This window comes from Mus pahari, chromosome 12, assembly GCF_900095145.1.
Source record: "Mus pahari chromosome 12, PAHARI_EIJ_v1.1, whole genome shotgun sequence".
Taxonomy (NCBI): Eukaryota; Metazoa; Chordata; class Mammalia; order Rodentia; family Muridae; genus Mus; species Mus pahari.
The window spans coordinates 81,022,060-81,037,231 of NC_034601.1; the positions used below are offsets into that span (position 1 = coordinate 81,022,060).

The following is a 15,172-nucleotide window of genomic DNA, read 5'->3' on the forward strand; positions in this document are numbered from 1 at the left end:
TACAACCAGTGGAAGATATTATTACTGCCCAAGAACTTGTCAGGAAAGGAGCAAGAAAGACAGTTCAGTGGAAAAGCACATGCCAAACACACATAAGAACCTGAGTTCAAATCCCAGAAAAAACACGTCGTGAGAATCTGTAATTCCAGCACTCTTTCTTTTTTGTTTTTTGGCTTTTTCGAGACAGGGTTTCTCTGTATAGCCCTGGCTGTCCTGGAATTCACTTTGTAGACCAGGCTGGCCTTGAAATCAGAAATTTGCCTGCCTCTGCCTCCCGAGTGCTGGGATTAAAGGCATGCGCCACCACGCCTGGCAATTCCAGCACTCTTATGGGGAGACAGGAGGCAGAAGCAGGGGAGAACCGGAAGCTGAGGATTAGCTAGCCTCGTGTACATACCAGAAAACCCTGAAGTGTGCTTCTATCAAGGTAGATGGCCAGAAGAAACACCCAAGGCTGCCCTTTGACCTTCACACACATGCTATGGCATGCATTCACCTGGGCTTACTCACATACATATGCAGTATGCACACTTATATATAAAGGGCTTATAGGAAAGGTATAAAGTGAATCAGATTTGTTAAACACAAATATTTCCATATACGTGTATGAGCCATAATTTCATTAACACACAATTTTAGTGTTTAAAAGGAATTGCTGCTCTTGGGCTCAAGTTCATATCCTAGCACCTGAGTTAAGTGACTCACAGCTGCCAATAACTCCAGCTCCAGGGACCCGTCATCGACTCCTCCCACACCCTCCTACACATGGCACACCCACCTATGCGCATCTCTCTCTCTCTCTCTCTCTCTCTCTCTCTCTCTCTCTCTCTCTCTCTCNTCTCTCTCACTCACACACACACACACACACACACACACACACACACACACACACACACAACACAGAAACAAACAAACAAATAAAACTTAATGCAATTTTGGAGTGTTTACATCTAAAACCTCACACTTTTAAGGGACGAAATCAAATTCGAGGGACCTCAGGGTTGGCAGACGCCACTGGTGAAATGGATTTGCTGTTGAGCTGACGCAGAGAGCCAATATCCAAAATCAGGTTCTTTGTAGGCACTCCCCCACCCTGCCCCAATTATGCATGAAGTGACAGACAGAACGGACCTGAATGGGGAATTTCAAAGCAATCTTGAACTAAGAGTAAAATGACAGGATCTCATCAGTTCTGGTGAACAATCACAACAGCTATTATACCAGAGACACTGTGTGCCAACTGCTTAGACCTGGGGAGGGAGGGGCCACGTACCAACTCCAAGGCAAAGATCACTGTCATGGGTCAGTCTGGAAGGACCCAGACTACATGTCTAGGCCCAGGATCCCATAGTATGTTTACATAGGGCCTAGTTTACAAGAGGCAGATTATTAAAGAATTAAAATTATACCTCAAAAACCCTGGGTTCTATTTCTCTCTTTTCTCCCTTTCTTTAAGCATCCCTGTAGCTGTGGAACAGAGTGAGGGTACTGTATGTGGACATTGTTGGGACTGCACTGCAGAAAGATGGAGTCCAGATAGGAACTCTGTTTTAGGTAATTAAATACAAAATAAGTACCCAGTTGCCTACTCCTTTGATCTAGGTGCAACACAAGGCTGGGAGAACACGGAACATGATTTGATGGTCATGTTGTCCACATAATCCAATCATTCATCTTAAGTGTGACTACTACTTGAGAGGTCAGAGTCTAGGAGATCGTCCTGTGGCGCTGCCCTGCCTTCCACTTCCAGCTGTGACTTCCCCTAGAGTATGCAAGCATCGTCGCTGTCTTTGCAGTGACATGGAGAAATGATTTACTGTGTTGTTTTTAAGGGTGACAGCTCTGAAAGGGCAGGACATAGGAAAAGTCACTAAGATAACAACAGGGTGAAGGGAGCTATAGCTCCGCCCTAGGACCTGCGGTCTGGCAGCAGTGCGGGCAGGACGCTGACCTGCTGCTCACAGTCCAGCCCCTGGGAGGCTATGGAAGCTGCTCCTGCAGTCACTGGCTGCACTGCCTCCTACAGCTAAAAGGCCCCCTTCCCAACCTTCTTACAAACTTCAGACTAACTTGGAAACTTCAGAGCTCAACGTATGACAAGTGGCAAACAGGAAGAGCTGTACGGATGGGAAAGAGGAGAGTGACTAAGTACAGCAGGCAATACAATCCAGTACTCAGAAGGCTGAGGCAGGGGGACCATCACCACTGTGTTACAGGCCAGCCTGGGCTATAGAGTCAGACGCTGTCCCACAAACAAAACACACCTCCAAAAAAAACCAAACAAACAAACAAAAGACCCAGCTCATCTCAGAAGCGTATATCAAAAGATATAAGGCATCACTCATAGGTAGGATACATGCTTGGTGTGCCAGATGCTCTGGGGTCAAATTATGAAAAGATAAAGAAGGAATCAGGGGAACACTCTCATCTTAAACTCCTGGGTGTTATTTCCAGGGTGCCATCAGGACAAACTGTTCCTTAAAAATACACCCTGATCGTCTCAAAATTGGGGCCCAAACTCAGTTCTGTCCAATCCCAGCAAGTACCAGAGACCAACGGCAAATATGACAGCTAAGAGGAAGCCTTCCCTTCCCTTGAAAGTCCTGACGCCAGACAGGAGGCTCCAATCCCTGTCATGGTTTCTAAGTTTACCCAATCCTGTCACAGGAGTGCCTTTACATTGTACGGGTCTAAGGTAAACTGTATGTGTGTGTGCACATGTGCATACGAGTTCATGTTCAAGTGTGTGTTTGAAATAAAGATTTTTTTAATATAAAATTACAGGTAGATTTTAAGAAATTTTTCTTGCTTAATATATAACAGGAAGTTTCCCTTCACTAAAATGATGGTTTTCTTTCTTTCTTTCTTTCTTTTTTTTTCGAGACAGGGTTTCTCTGTATAGCCCTGGCTGTCCTGGAACTCACTCTGTAGACCAGGCTGGCCTCGAACTCAGAAATCCGCCTGCCTCTGCCTCCCAAGTGCTGGGATCAAAGGCGTGGGCCACCACGCCCGGCTCTGTTTTGTTTTTCAAGACAGGGTTTCTCTGTGCAGCTCTGGACAGCCATGGGGTTGGAAAGCATGTTAATACCACACACACTGTCCTCGCAGAAGACCTGAGTACAGTTCCCAGCCTCCATGTCAGGGGCCTCCAAGCCACCTGCTACCACAGTTCCAGGGGACGCAAAGCCCTCTTCTGGGCTCTGCAGGCATCTGTACCCATATGTACATACATACAAAGAGACAGGCACCTGTACACCTAATAAAACATTGAAGAGAAAAATTGTTTTGTTTGTGTGTACATTGTTCAAGCCTAGTTTCACGAAGCCTAGTGGCACTGGGGTGGCCGATGGATGATGACTGGGAGGGGACTGGGGGCAGGGAGGACCACGAACATCAACACAGAACAAAAGTCATCTCTCAGCTCTTTCCCTCTTCTCCCGGTCCTGGGAGGAGATATTAAATAACCTGTCTGGCTCCTCTCTCAGCTGCCCCTCAGTGGGGTTTGGCCTTTCTCTCTTAGTCATTCTTCTTGTTCTTGAAAACCTGCCCTCCAATCTCCTGGGAGATTTTATCAACACCACCTTGTGTAGGGGAAGAGCGATTACGACATCTGCAAAGCTGGGTCTTGACATGACCCGACTCCGCCTGGGTCTTTTAATAGCATGCCTAAGAATGCACCTGGAAGCTTGAGGCTGCCCTTCCTCGCCAACTGACAGATCCGCAGCAGCCTGCATCTCACTGTTTCTTAATTTAGGAATAAACCCAACCCGCTTATAAAATCTCCCCTTCAAATGTTTGTGGTTGACTGGCCCAATGTAACCATAAACTAGACTTTAAAAAAAAAAAAAAAAAGTCTGGTACACCGGGCATTGGTGACACAGACCTGTGATCGAAGCTCTTGGAGGCTGAGGCAGGAGGATCGTGAGTGGGACCCCCTGCCTCCAAACAAAGAAAATTAACATGAGACATGGTCACTAGAAAGTGGACGGTCTCCGCCTGCAGGGTGGCCTGCATGGTGTCCATGCCCACACCGTGAAACATTCAAAGCAGAATGAGCACAGGGAGAGGGGATTCCCCGGGAGAGACGTCCTATGGCCCATGTCAAGGGTGACTTCAGTATCAAGATAAATAGTGCCTCATTAGAACAGATAGTATCACTGGGTTGTAACTGCTCAGCTTGTGTATGAAGGGTCTCTGAAAGGCTCATGAACCGTTCAGAGGCAAGGCCCTGGGAAATGCCTGATCCTGGGGCTCTGACTTCACATCTGAATTAATGACTGGGTCACAGTTTGATAGCACTACTGGGAAGTAAGAGAAACATTAGGTGAGTGGGCCTGTGTAAAGGTCACTGGGATTGAGCCTAAGAAGGATGTATTTTGCCCCCTGTCATTTTGTCTCCATCTCTCTGTCCTCTATGTTCTGCCCTCAACAAGATGAGCAACCAGTGGTCTCCCACACCTGTCTCCCATGGCGTTCAATACACACTGGCCCAGAAACAAAAGGGCCACCTAGCCATGACCTGAACCCCAGAAACTGTTAGCAAGCTAACCTAACTGGTTTCTACTTTAAAACTGCTTCTCTCAGGGATGGTCCCTGTGCTGCAAAATCTGCATAGTGCAATATGGTTGCTTGACTATGCTTAGCCAATGGGAATGTCTTATTAGAAGGTGTGGTCTGGCTGCAGTGGGTGTGGTCTTGTAGGTAGAAGTGTGTCAGTGCCTGGGTGAGTGCTGCCTAGTGATCAAGCTCCACCCAGTGTGAAAGAGAGTCCCCTCCTCGCTGCCTTCGGATCAAGGACTCTCGGCTCCTACAGCACCGAGTCTGTGTGACGTGCCTGCAACCATGATGATAATGAACTGAACCTCTGAAACTGTAAGCCAGCCCCAACTAAATCCTTTATAAGACTTGCCTTGGTCATGGTGTCTCTTCACAGCAATGACACCCTCACTGAGACATGCAATATATTAGTCCATTTTCTGCTGGGACAATAGAAGTCTGAATAATAATTGGTGTATTCATTCATGGTTGTGGAGGCTGGGAAGCCCAAGTAATGGTGCCTGCATCTGGTTACTGGCAGGAGAGGATTTTCTTGTTACATCACAGTATGGTGGAGGGTGCCCTATGACAAAAAGTGTCACCTCAGGTGTCCTATTAAGGCACTTGTGCCATTATGGAGACCCCACTGTTGTGACTTCCTTTATCCCTGATGACACACTTAAATTACAGTTATAGGACACTGTGAGACGACACTGATAAAAATAAAACTAAGAGTTTGTAATGAGAAATCTACATAATTCCAAAATTATAATACCCTTAATTCAAGGAAGAGCAAGAAAGCGTCTTAACCCAGTGACCCATTTATGCACATATCGCCAGACATTGAGACGTGTCAAATCAGCCGCTCCCAGAAGAGGCGGGATCACGTGTATCCTCAAGAATGGCATGTCTACCCATGGTACAGCATGTGAACTGAGTAATGAGAAAACATTCCATGATGCTAAGTTAAAGGGACCCTACCAAGCAACTGGCCTGGGCTTCACAGAAGTGTCAAGGTCATGAGAGTCAAGAGTGCATTGAGGAGCTAGATTAATATAAAGAAACAGCTAAATTGCTAGACATGGTTCTCAACTGGAAACGGGAATGACTGTACTAAAGACATACAGGAAAATGCAAAGAGAGTATGAGGAGGGGTGGGGGGCAAGGATGCAGCAAATTGGTCCCATGCTTTGGGTCCCTGCATGGTGTTATAAGACTAATCAGTGAAAGGGATGGGGGGAAAGAATGCCTGAGAGTGGAGGGCCAGTAACTCTCAAACGATTTGGTAGGAGAAAGGCCTGTACTGCGGTGCCCTCTGCTCCCCAAGTGTGCTGCAGATCTAGACGGAGAGGTTAGATCTGCTTGAGACAAAGTCTAATGTACAGCCCTAGCTGGCTCACCAGGTAGACTCAAACTCACAAGCTCTGCCTTTATCTGCCCCCTGGTACTGGAATTAAAGGGATGTGCCACCTTGTGTGGCCTTAAGCCTATCAATCGCATTTACTTGTTGATTTTGTGTGTGAGGATAGGAGGAACCCACATGTAGTACGGCTGACATGTGGGGGAAAGAAGTCAGAACACAACTTGTCAGACGTGGGCCTCTCCTCCCACCAGGTGCGCTCTAACACAATTTAGATCATCACAGATCACGTGCCTGAACCCAATAAGCCCTCCAATGGTCCCAAGAGCAAACTGTTAAAGTGATAGTTTACTGTAGGTTATATATGCAGGCACAGGCGCGGCTAATCTGCATGAAGCTATCACTGCGCTAGTGATAGTATAATACATGAGAACTGATTATATAATATGTGAAGTTCACTTTGGAGAAGACATGTGGCTCTTTAGCCACAAGCACCCATGAGCTCTTCCTGTCCTCATCAGAGGATCTGCCTCCTCTTTTAGCAAAATCAGGGTAAGTCAATTTGGGGCTGAATGCTGTCTTTTCATGCCAAACCACTCCTGTGGCAGCTGTCAACACTCAAGAGAACCCAGGAAGCCCACAAACTCCTCCTGCCTCTGAGCGCACTGAGCAGACCAGAAACCAATCCTGCTGAAATTCCCTGTGGGTTCTAACTCCATCCAAGCCCTGACGTGGTTCAGCCCTGTAGCTTACCAGGCCAGAGAAGATCGGGTACGGTCAACGTGGTATGGCCATAGGCTCCTAGGGGCTCTAACTCCACATCTTCCCCCTAGAGTGGAGGGTAGTACCATGTAGGTCTTGGTTTCGGTATCTGGGAAATGGGCTAACAGGCATGCTCCTCTAACCAATATAGGAATAGTATTAACCGAGGCTCCCCTCATCACCTGGCCCTTGCTGTTTCCTCAAGACACTCAAGGAAAGGGCTCCCATTGGTGGAGACACCTCCAGGGCAGGCTACTGAGGAAGGGTGACACAGCTGGGAGCTTGGAATCTGTCGTGTTCGGTGAAAGAACCACAGGAGGACATAGTCTCAGCTGAACTGGGGACTCGGAGCTAGAGGGTGTCCAAATCGGGGGAAAGGGAGGTAGGGAAAAGAGCCCACAGGATAGCCACGTTCCTCCAGGATCATGCTATACAATGGTTAGTTCTGCACATACCGGCCCAGCAACAGGACTCTGGGCGAGTTATTCAGCCTTTGCCTTGGTCTCCTCTTCCAATCAGATAAGGATAAGGACGTTACCCTGCTGGCGTTTGGAAGACTTTAATGCTTAACATGTTCTCTATGACTCTGCCTCTCATGCGCTATCTCTAATTTAAAAATCATTAATCTATGTGACACAATATATATTAAATATACACAAGGCTTATCATCTAAATATTTAACATTTTGATCTGTATTATAATTAGCTCGGTCTCTGCTCTATCACAATCCACAAGAGAAGACAGTGCACAGTGAGCTCCTTAGTACCTGCTCACATGTATGACAGTACTGATTAGTGTTCACCATGACAGTGTGGCTTGGGAAGAGTGGCAAGATGTGCGAGGAGGGAGAGACTCAGCGAGTTGTGCGGTCACCAAGTGTCAGTCGGCTTTGAGCACCATCTTGCCAGTGCCAGGAGTCCGTCTGAGGTAGCTCTGCCAGAAACCTAGTGATTCTCAACTTAACAAACTCGGCTATCTGGTGTGACAGCTTACTGTAAACCCAACGCAAGCAGTCAGAGGGCCATGCGCTGCTGGAGTCAAGGACAACGAACGAGATTTTAAAACCACGGTGGCAGGCAGGAAGGAATGAAGCAACCATAAGAACTCAGAGCACCAGAACCTCACCCGCCTCTGCCATCAGGGCTCTCTCTTCAGGAGAGAGAAATTAATCGACGTCCCATATGCTCTAGTGGGATGACTGATACCTAGGCAAAGTTTAAAGTTCTTACCAAGATTACCTCAGAGATGAGAAGCCCCCAGTTTTATAGACCTGAGGAAAACCTTTTAGCAGGAAAAAAAAAAAAAAAAATCGGGTAGCTGGAATTTTCCTTTTAAGCAGGAACATCTGGCTGCCATCTTTCTGAAATAAACTCCCACAACACTTCTCAAATGATGAACAAAGATGTGGCCTTCCAGTCCACAGAAGCCATAAACTCAGAGCTACTGGAGGTACAGGGGCGTAGGGCCATCTCGGTTTACATGGCTCTCCAGGAACCATCTGCAGACAGCTGGATCCCAGCACACACAGGCAGAAAGCCACCCGGAGGCTCTGAGGACGTTATAAACACGTCATCACAAAGCAGAAATGGCCCAATGCATTTGAAGAGACGAAAACCAAAACACGACACCCTCCCTTCCCTTCTGCAGGAATGCTCATAGCCACCGAAGGCAAAATGAATTTTGCAAATTCCATCAAATTCTCGTTGCTCGTGAATGGCAGCTGAGGTCTTCCCTGACGAAGCATGCTGCCTTTGGAGAGTTCTGGATCACGTCCCGATGATACCGGACAGGGGCAGCCACATCACCTGGGAAGTGAGGGAATGAAGCCTTCCCAGGAGCCACAGACCCAGTGCCACTGCCAGAGTTCTAGCCAATAGAATATGGCAGTGGCTAAGTTGGCTGCTCCCAGTCTTGTTACCTCCTGCTAGAGCTTTGGGGTACTCTGCTAATTCCCTCTTAACTCTCTGCTTACAGAATGCAGAAAAGCCATGGAAGGACTCAGAGCTTAACCCAGCCATGTGGAATTAAGTTTGGATCTTTTATGATCACACGGAGACGGAGAACCACCCACCCTCAACTCCTTAGGCTGCAGACAGCTTGGCTTCTGACATCAGCCATCACGTTCTGACACCATGAGTGATGTTCGGAGTAAATGACACCACAGAGGGTCAACACACCTGTCACAACACTGCCTTTGGCTAACAAAAACTTGTAAGGGGTCACAAAGCCACCAGAAAGGATCCAAAGACATCTTAAACTGAACTCAGGTTCCCGAAAGGCCAAACTTCGAGTGCGGTTCAGAAATTGGGTGCTAACCACTCCCTATTGAAACCCTGGCGAAGGTATTTTCTGCTGTAAGTTTCATGACAGTAAAATGACTGGGTGGCCAAGCCTGGTAAGTATTCCTGCTAGGGAGGGTGCACAGTGCAGGCTGTAAGGCCCGGGGCTGCATGACAAGTCTGAGGAAAGCTGTGTGGACCCGCTCTCGGAGTGTTTGTTTCTACAGCCGAGGTCGATTTGCATTTTTCATATATTTACATTTAGTTCTTGAGAGTGTGAGGCAAGCCTCTGACAAAGGGCTACATTCCAACTTTTCTGAGGAGAAAACACAGAGCGAACTTGTCCTGACAGGTCAACGGATCCAGCAATGCTCTCCTGAGGTGTGAATCATGGGCTGCCAGGGAGCGCCATCCAGAACAAAGGGGACACCTCCAATCCTTCACTCCTGTGTCCCCATCACCAGGAAGCAGGGGACACCTCCAATCCTTGCTCCTGTGTCCCCATCACCAGAAAGGAGGGGACGCCTCCAATCCTTCGCTCCTGTGTCCCCATCACCAGGAAGCACTTTCTCAACAGAATAGAGAATAATGTCCCAAACTGCTAACTCAGAGGGGACTGACACTTTCGGGAGGGATGGAGGGGGCCCTAGACTGTCCTCACAAGGTGAGTGGATTTAACTTTGGGGACAATTAATATTACTATATCAAAAATATTATCAATATTACTAGTAATATTGTGTTGGTTAATATTAATTAATATTATAATCAATATTATTACTTTAGAACCTTTGGTGTTCAAGGTATCATTCAGGGAAAGACTCACGCTGTAAGCATTGTGAACACATCATTTCAAATATGGCTGCCAACCTTTCCAGGGACTACTGTCCTTGACCAAATAAACATTTACAAACATCACCTCAGGCCCTGGTCTTTAAAGAAAATCCAAAATACCTCCCTCCATCTTCTGCCACTGGGGGACTTATCAGAGCGCCTGAGAAGAAGGAAAGGAAGGGACCCCGGCACCCCTATTTCTAGGAGAGTCTCTCCACTCCTCAGGAGGGAGACTTGGCAAAAGCTCAGAGTGCCAGCTCTGAGGCCAGAGTATGACTGGGTTAGTTACATAGCCACACGGAACTCCAGTTTCTCATCTGTAAACAGGCTGTTTAATAACACTCACGCCCCTCCCAGGTGAGCCATGAGCTTCATGCAGGATCCTGGAGCTGGAGTGCAAACCGTGGCAATAAAGGCTGATCATCGTCAGACCACGTTACATAGCGGAGCATCTCAGAGCACAGAAAATTACTGACGATTCAAAATGAAGAGTCCTGGCTCCCTCAAAATGATTACCCCTTCGAAACACACTTTTACTAAATAACCAAACATCTCCGTTCCTTTTTAAGGGATTTTTCTTGGAAAAGGTGTGCGTGTGTGCACGTGTGTGTTTGTGGTGTGTGGCTATGTATATGCATGTGTGTATGTGTCTGAGTATGTGGATGCATGTGTGTGTGCATGCATACGTGAGTATATGTGTGTGCGTGTTATTCCAAAAAGTATTAAACTTAAGCCCTATCAGTCTGCATAGGGATAGTGGGCAGATGAAAGCATTCACTCGATTGGTGGATAAGAACCGAGCCAGACGGTTCCTCAGAAAATTGGACATAGTACTACTGGAGGATCCAGCAATACCTCTCCTGGACATATATCCAGAAGATGTTCCAACTGGTAATAGCCAACTGGTAATAGGCAGAAGCTGGAAAGAACCCAGATGTCCCTCAGCAGAGGAATGGATACAGAAAATGTGTACATTTACACAATGGAATACTACTCAGCTATTAAAAGCAATGAATTTATGAAATTCCTCGGCAAATGGATGGATCTGGAGGGTACCATCCTGAGTGAAGTAACCCAATCACAAAAGAACTCACATAATATGCACTCACTGATAAGTGGATATTAGCCCTGAAACCTAGAATACCCACGATACAATTTGTAAAACACATGAAACTCAAGAATAATGAAGACCAAAATGTGGACACTTCACCCCTTCTTAGAATTGGGAACAAAACTCCCATGGAAGGGGTTACAGAGACAAAGTTTGGAGCTGAGATGAAAGGATGGACCATCCAAAAACTGCCCCACCCAGGGGTCCATCCCATAATCAGCCACCAAACACAGACACTATTGCATACGCCAGCAAGATTTTGCTGAAAGGACCCTGATATAGCTGTCTCTTGTGAGGCTATGCCAGTACCTGGCAAACACAGAAGAGGATGCTCACAGTCAGCTATTGGATAAAACACAGGGCCCCCAATAGAGGAGCTAGAGAAAGTACCCAAGGAGCTGAAGGGGTCTGCAACCCTATAGGTGGAACAACAATATGAACTAACCAGTACCTCCAGAGCTCATGTCTCTAGCTGCATATGTAGCAGAAGATGTCCTAGTCAGCCATCATTAGGAAGAGAGGCCCCTTGGTCTTGCAAACTTTATATGCCCCAGTATAGGGGAACACCAGGGCCAAGAAGGGGGAGTGGGTGGGTAGGGGAGCGGAGGGGTGGTATAGGGGACTTTGGGGATAGCATTTGAAATGTAAATGAAGTAAATACCTAATAAAAATTGGAGAGAGAGAGAAAAAAAAAAAGAACCGAGCCAGAGAATTGCATTGCCAAGTTCTTGAAGCAGCTGAGTAGATTTCCAACCTAAATTCCCTTAATTCCTAAGTTTGGTCTTTCTTCAGGGTTGTGCCTGGCAGTAGCAACTCATTTCTCCCTAAGGGAAGGTGTACAGTTGTGTAGGAAAGACAAGGAGGGAGGGTATGGTGCTGGAGGTGCTATTTTAAGGAAGGTCTCACACGGTCCTATTGAAGGTGGCCCAGTGATCTTTTCAAAGGGGTGTCACATGTAATGCTCACATTACTGTATCTCCTTACCTGCTCAATCAAAATGAATGCTGATACGCATACTGTGCCCCATCAAGATGAGACAAGTTCAAACTTAAATTCTCCAAAGAATGTGCATGTGAGTACCTTAATTGGGAACGCGTTTGTCTTGAATACATCTGACAGTCATGTGCATTCAGTAAGTAAGCTGCCTTCTCGGCCTACAGGAAGTAGTTCCTAAGAGAAAACTCATCCTGTTTGCTTCGTGTGTTTTATTCCCACCACGTTTGCTCTGATGGCAGCTTCCCGAGACTCAGTGGCACTCTGAGCTTGCAGGGAAACTCCCATCTGGGTTCCACAGCCACCATTTGCAACATTTGTAGGTGAACAGAATGTTGGTTTACAATCTCGAGATAGGCAAGACAGATTTTTCTTTTAATGTCATTTATGATGTGTGGGAATGACATAATTTATAAGAAAACTCCGGGCCTAAATATACTACATTTTAAAAACTGAAGCAGATGCTGCTAAACCAGGGATACTGCCCTACCCCCCCCCCCGCGTGCTTATCCACTTGGCTGATGAGCTCAGAATAGACAAACCCATAATTCTCAACTCTGAGTGTCTAAACTCTGGGTCCCAAGGGGAAACAGTGCAGTTACCACTTGTAATAATGATGAATGCATTTCAGACACACAAGCTCATTTAATCTTGCCAACAATATTGCAGGATATTAGTATTTCCCACAGATGAAGAGACAAGTAGTTTCAGAAAAGTATTCACACGGGTCCCTGGCTGTCCAGAAGTTTGACAGAGTGGAGATTTTGAGGTATTAGGACTCAAGCTCGCTGAACGTGGAGGATTTTTGTTTGTTTGTTTGTTTGTTTGTTTGAAAGTTTTATTTATTTATTTTAGATATTGGAGTACACTGTAGCTGTCTTCAGACACTCCAGAAGAGAGCATGGTCGTGAGCCACCATGTGGCTGCTGAGAATTGAACTCAGGACCTCTGGAAGAGCAGTCAGTGCTCTTAACCACTGAGCCATCTCTCTAGCCCTGGGGCTAGTGTTTTTCAACTCAACCAAGTACACACACACACAGAGAGAGAGAGAGAGAGAGAGAGACAGAGAGACAGAGAGAGAGAGAGAGAGAGAGAGAGACAGAGAGAGAGACAGAAGAGACAGAGACAGAGAAACATAAAGCCTGCCTTATTTTTTTATTCAGTTCAAACCCACTAAAGTTACTTTCTAAACACCCAAAGGATCTCCATGCTCAGGAGAAAAGCATGCCTAGAAATCACAGTGTTTCTGTGGCACTATCTGTGTGCGTTCAAGTTCATCTGAAAAGGTAGGCAGGGGTCATGCGGTCCTGCTAACTTTCGCACTTTGCATAAACCACAGGACTTGACCCAATACCAGGTTTTTAGCATGGCGTATCCAAAAGGCCTTCTAGAAGCAGATGAAAAGCTATCTGCATGGATGGTCCTCCACTTGGCAATGGTTCTCAACCTGTGGATCAAGACCCCCTGTGGGTCATAGATCAGATATTATGCATGCCAGATATTTTCATTACAATTCATAATAGTTGCAAAATTGTGAAATACCAATGAAGTGATTTTACGGTTGAGGATCACCACATCAGGAACTATATATATCAAAGGTTTGCAAAGTTAGGAAGGTTGAGAACCACTGCCTTAGAGTAAGTAGAGCTGAACGGCTTTTGCTCCCTTCTCAAATAAGTGGGACCCACAAAATAATTTCTTGTGGTAAAACTCCACAGAGCTTCTCCTACAGATCACAGACAGGACTTTCTACTACAGATAACGGAGATAAGCAGCCCACTGTCTCAGTCTGTCAGGAGAAATCCACATCATAAAGACCACAAAGAGCAGAACACACAGGGCTAGCGGCCACTGAGTCCAAGAGCCACCGTAGTAACAAAGTAATGGTAAGTAATGGTGAAACTTGCAATGTGGGAGGGGCAAAGGGGATTTACACTCTCCTAGTATTACACTTACTCTAAAGCTCCCTCAAGCGGAAACTGTCACCTACCTACTTCCTGCCCACTACCACAGGAACCCCAACAAAATGTTCACAAAGGATAATAACTGGTGTGTGTGCACGTGTGTGTGCCACTCTATTGTTTTATCCCTGACTATTTCCAATTTACAGCGTAAATGTTTCAAGAGCAAGTTTGTGTTGACACAGAGGACTGTGACGAATGACTGAGCCCTGTTTCCTGTTGCCTTGATATAAACAACTTCGGAGGGAAGGGGCTTTCTTTGGCTCGAAATTCCAGGTTACAGACTGTGATGCCTAATCCCCATTCTCCAATTGCCTGCATCTCTGCATCTGGAATCAAGTAAATTTAAGATGCTGGGAACACCTAGGATGAATTTCCAAGATGGAAAGTGCTTTTTGCTAGCAAGTTTATCTATCCTGCTGCTGTAGCCAGTATTAAGTCAAACTTCAGGATTCCAACGTAAGCTGAAGTCCAGCAGCTCCCCAGGAACTCCCCGGCCTCCAGCACCTTATTGGGAATGCTAAAACATCCAGCTGAGCTCATAGACTGAACTACTGTAGGATTCCAGGCCTTTCCATTGTTGGACTACCAGGACCACATTCTAAAAGCCAGACTAATAAACCCTCTTTAATCTCCATATCTCATCAATCAATCAATCCATCAATCAATATCCCCCCACACCGTGTGTGTATGTGTGTGTGTGTGTGTGTGTGCACACGCGCGCGCCCCCGCACGGACCTAACAGTTCTATTTAGAATACACAACCCACAGGGCAGTAAGTAGCTCAAAGCCGCTCGACACATCCACAGACGAGCGGAGAATGACTGTGTGCAACCTGGTGCTCAGTCCACTTTCTCCACTCTTCACACAGTTCAGGAACCAAACCCAAGGACTACTGCTGCCCACTTCCCTGCATGAATTGACCCAATCAAGACAACCCCCCACAGACATCCACAGGCCAATCGGATTTAGACAACGCCTCATGGGATCTCCCTGCCCAGATGATCCTAGACTGGGTCAAGTTGAAGGTTAAAAATAACATAACCATCACGTGTAGGATCCAGCTGCTTTCAGACAAGGACACAGGAACACGGGGGAGAGCATCCAGCTCTGTTAAACCACGAATGCTGTTTCCGCCAAGAAAGCCAATTACAAGTGCAACCTGGTGTTCTTCTCCTCAGCCGTTACTGGGCACCATTTGCTCCCCAGGTGAGATGAATGGAAATAGTTTGCTGATGGTATATGGTCAAAGGTGTGGGAAATAATTAAATTTCTTCAGCCATAGTTCTAGTGGGCAACCAAGAGCCAGGGCCGGGGCCGGGGTCAGGGCCGGGGCCGG

General features: G+C 46.6%; 1 protein-coding gene across 3 annotated transcripts in view; it reads right to left on the reverse strand.

Moving 5' to 3' along the window:
* Tiam1 (T cell lymphoma invasion and metastasis 1) overlaps window positions 1-15,172 on the reverse strand; it is a 345,165-nt gene that overhangs the window by 141,034 nt on the left and 188,959 nt on the right. The gene's annotated exons all lie outside the window — the stretch shown is intronic.